Here is a 4,456-nt window from a genome sequence, read left to right on the forward strand (position 1 = left end):
TCCATCTATCTGTCTATCCATCCAAATTCCAGCATCCAGTCACCCACTCACCCATCCATCTGTCCACTCATCCATCCACTCACCCATCCCTCCGTCCATCCATCCATCCGTCCATCCACCCACCTACTCACCCACCCATCCATCCACCCACCCATCCATACACTCACCCATCCACCCATACACTCATCCATCCATCCATCCATCCATCCACCCACCCATCTTTTCATCCACCCACCCACCCATCTATCCATCTGTCTGTCTATCCATCCATAATCCACCATCCATTCACTCACTCACCCACCATCCATCCACCCATCCATCCATCCACCCATCCACCTACCCATCCATCCACCCACCCACCCACCTACTCACCCACCCATCCATCCACCCACCCATCAGTCCACTCACCCATCCACCCATCCACTCATCCATCCATCCATCCATCCATCCACCCATCCACTCATCCATCCATCCATCCATCCCTCCCTCCCTCCATCCATCCATCCATCCATTCCATCCATCCATCCATCCATTCCATCCATTCCATCCATCCATCCATCCATCCATCCATCCACAAACATTTTTGACTGCTAATATTTGCCAGGCTTTTCTTGGACAGAACAAGAAACAAAACCGACACATCTTGGAGGGTTCCAGCTGCCGTGTCAGCCAGAAGCCTGTCCTCTCCCGATCACCACCCCCCCTCCCCCCCTGCATTGTCCTCCTCGTCATGTCAGATGGTCAGGCACCTGATCCCGGGTTCCCAAGGCTCGTGCCCGGGACCCTAAGGGTCCCATAATCACCTGAGAGGAAGTGACTGGGATGCCTGCCTTCCTGAGTACACGGCACCTTCTGTAAACCCAGGGAGACCCCAGCCTCGTGTTCACACCCGTCCAGCTCCGAGCGTGGCCCTGAAGAGGCCTCAATGAGCATGTGTGGAACCCAAGACTAAATCTACCTTTCTGAGCCGTGGAAAACATCTCAACTGGAGTGTGTTCTAAATTAGGCCTTTGTTTTTAGACTCTTAACTGTCATCACAAAGCCCCAAGCTGCCTAGAAAGAGAACATATATTCTCTCAAACTGAAATGTGCTCAAATCAACATTAAATGTACACTTTTTGTTCTGTTTTGTTTCCCTGGGGCCTTTGTCTCATGTCAACTCGGACAAACACGTCCAGAGAGAAGTTCCTGTCAGCACAGGCGTTTCCAATCCCAGGGCCGCACGGACCCAGCGCGGCCAGGGCAGGGGAGGGTGGGGGGGTGGGGCTTGTGGGGAAGCAGCTGTCAGGCCCCAACTGGAAGCTGTGGTATTTGCTCTGAAGGTTGAGAAAAGGCATGTGACTGGGCTTTCACACACACCTGAGGGCAACCTGGGGTTTCAGACGCCCACGCCTGGGCTGTCACAGATGGGACAGCAGACGATCCTGGTGTGAGCTCCTCAAAAAGCCAACGCGTTCTCTTTATTTCCGTTTCTTTTCAGTCTTCCAGCTCGTCCTTGAGACGTGGTCAGACAGCACAGGCGTCTCAGGAAAGTCCTCTGGTGCTCCGTTCCTGTCTCGCCACACACTGCTCTCAGCACAGGACACAGGAGCGAGGTCCTCAGGTGCTGGAACAAGCCGCTAGCGAGTCATCCCTGAGCAATTCACCTCCAGGAAAGGCAGTTTGCTTTGGTCTGACCCCCAGGTGGCGCCCTGAGGTGAGTTGCCTGAATCTTTATCAGCGAGTGAGCCCTGGCTGGTGTGGCTCAGTGGATAGAGCCTCAGCGTGTGGACTGAAGGGTCCCAGGTTCGATTCCAGTCAGGGGCACTACCTCGGTTGCAGGCTCAGTCCCCAGTCGGGGTTGAGGAGGAGGCAGCTGATCAATGATTCTCATCTTTGACTCTCTCCCTCTCCCTTCCTCTCTGAAATCAATTTAAAAAAAAAAAGAGGCAGCGAATGAATGTGCAGAGTTGGGGCCGGGGCCCATTATTCCAGTGCTTTCTGCGGCTTCTGCTGATGTTCTGAACCCTCTCGTGAGCGTGCGACTGGCTCGAGGGCCCAGTGGACCGCAGAGAGCGGTCACAGTCCAGTGGCACCACACGGCCCGGCAGTCACAGGACATCCTGCTGCTGCAGGCGGGGTCACCTGACCACGGACCCGTGTCCCGTGTGCGGGGCGTGCTCACAGGGGTGCCACGTGTGTGGTCCGAGGCTGCGTGTGTGCCTGGCTGTGGGCACTTGTCCTGAAGCAACAAGCTACTTACATCAGCGCAGACATGTCACAGCTCTGATGCCAGGATGTCCTCGGGGGTCACGGGCAGGAAGCTCCACGTGGTCCCAGAACCGGCACGACAGGGGGGCTCGTGGGCTGTCACTCACCCTGGCTCAGCGAAGGGGCTGGTGGCAGGCCAGCGGGCGGGGCTCAGTGCTGGGGGGTGGGGGTGCAGGAGAAGGGAGGGGGGAGGGCAGGCTAGGGGACAGGAAAAAACTGGCCCTGGGATGGTCGTCAGACCACGAGTTCCTTGTTTTATTATTGTTTTTAAAGCAAATATTTTTTAAAATGTATTTTTACTGGTTTCAGAGAGAAAAGAAGAGGGAGAGAGAGAAAAACATCAATGATGAGAGAGAACCATGGATCGGCTGCCTCCTGCACGCCCCACACTGGGATGGAGCCTGCAACCTGGGCATGTGCCCTGACCGGGAATCCAACCGTGACCTCCTGGTTCATAGGTCATCCTGGTTAAGTTAATGCTCAACCACTGAGCAACCCTGGCCGGGCTTAAGTTGAGTTTTGATAGGAAAGCCTTTGGGTTATATTCCCAGCATCTAAGTCAAGTCGAGAAGGGACTCCTAGTGCCTGGTCCCTTCTCCACCCCACCCTCCCCTCCCCACGTGGAGTCTGGCAGCGAGATCTCCAGGACGGAGGCCTGGCTGGGACCTGGGGCCCTGCCCTCTCTCCCTGCCTCCCTGGGGGGCCTGCCTGAGGGTGGTGACGCAATCCCAAGGCCCAGAACCAGGCCCTCCACCCTCCCGGCCCCCCGGCCCTGCCGGCCACCTGGCTCTCTCCTCCCAAACCTCAGTGTTGTCATTTCTAACCCACACTCCCACCAGGGTGACCGGTCCCCAGGGGCCCCAGCTCCTCACAGCGGGGCGGGATGTCCCTCCATCACAGACACACTCCGTGTCAGCACCTGGGACCACACATTCCCGTGACCAGAGCTGGCCCATTAAAAGGTCCAATTACAGGAAAAAATCCAAGTTTTGATTCTGGCTGGTTTTTCACTGTTTATCAACAGCACAAGTGTAACTCTGCTGGGCGGGTGGGGCAGTTCCCTCCAAGCTCGCTGTCCCCTGCGGAGGGACCTTTTCAATGCTGATGGTGACAGTGTTATGCTGCCCAGCCTGTGGTCCGAGATTGGGGAGCTGCCCAGCCTGTGGTCCGAGATTGGGGGGCTGCCCTGCCTGTGGCTGAGATTGGGGGCCTCTGTGTCCTGTTGTAGAATCTCACCTCACCTCTCCCTCCGGGAGGCAGCCTCTTTATGCTCCACTGACTCCTGACAAGAGAGGGAACGAGAGGAGGAGGAAGCGATTTCACAGGAAACCTGAGATGAGGTGGGAATGGGGCAGACAGCCTTCCCGGCAAACGTCACCCCAGGGAGGGGAGACTGAGGCTGGGACACTGAGTAGGGAACAGCCAGCTTTGCGGGTCCTCGCCTGGTCCCTGGGGCAGCCCCTTCAGCTGGCCCAGCCCCTTTTCCATTAGCAGCAACTCAGGAAAGCGAGAGGAAGGCCAGGTGTTGTGGTCACTCAGCTGCTTTCTTCCTGAACGTGTTTTCTTCTCCTTTCTCCCGAAGCATGGCCAGGGGCTCCGCCTTCCGGCCCACAGACGCCTGGCAAGGACACCGGCCGCACTCTGGTCGCCCACGGACGGGCCACTCAGCGCGGCCACTTGAGCGGGCGCCGGAGCGCAGAGCCAGCTTATAGGGGAGCAGCCAGGCCCCGGAGCAGACGCCGCTGAGGCTCGTGGCTCAGAGCAGCTGCGGCCACGGGCGCTCCGGTCCTCACACTCACCTCCGGGCTCAGAAGAGGAGAGAAGGTCAGCCTGTAAGACGTGCTGCTTCCATTTGCTGGGAGAAATGCACCATGGGAACGTGTGCGGGAGCCTAGGGGGGCTGTGATGTGGGCCATAGGGTGACTCTGGGGAGGTCTCCATGACCTCCGACCTCTGCTCGGGTGCTGGTCAGTTAACTCCGGACCAGACGCATCCCATCCAGGAAGCGCCAGGAAGCCCGGATGAGGGAGACCCGGGTGTGGGGCACAGATGATGGGTGTGGGTTCTGCCCTGTGATTCTGAGATCATTTCATGAGCAGGAGAGAGAATGCTGCAAAATCCCTGTGCCTTTAGGGTTTGTAATGGCTGAAGTCCCATAGTCGTCTTCTGTACACAGAGCGTTACGGGAAGCAGAGTTATTTTATTC

At 57.4% G+C, this 4,456-nt stretch overlaps 1 protein-coding gene across 1 annotated transcript in view; it reads left to right on the forward strand.

The window, feature by feature from the left end:
* Nucleotides 1–1,623: 1,623 nt before the first annotated feature.
* The window catches only part of TPO (thyroid peroxidase), a 16,863-nt gene continuing 14,030 nt past the window's right edge, over nucleotides 1,624–4,456 (forward strand). The window contains exons 1-2 of the mRNA XM_015561790.1: nucleotides 1,624–1,696; nucleotides 3,833–4,074. The gene's annotated coding sequence lies outside the window, so the exon portion shown is untranslated. The remainder of the gene's footprint in view (nucleotides 1,697–3,832; nucleotides 4,075–4,456) is intronic.

The sequence above is a fragment of the Myotis davidii genome, unplaced genomic scaffold (genome assembly GCF_000327345.1).
Source record: "Myotis davidii unplaced genomic scaffold, ASM32734v1 scaffold1395, whole genome shotgun sequence".
NCBI classification, from domain to species: domain Eukaryota; kingdom Metazoa; phylum Chordata; class Mammalia; order Chiroptera; family Vespertilionidae; genus Myotis; species Myotis davidii.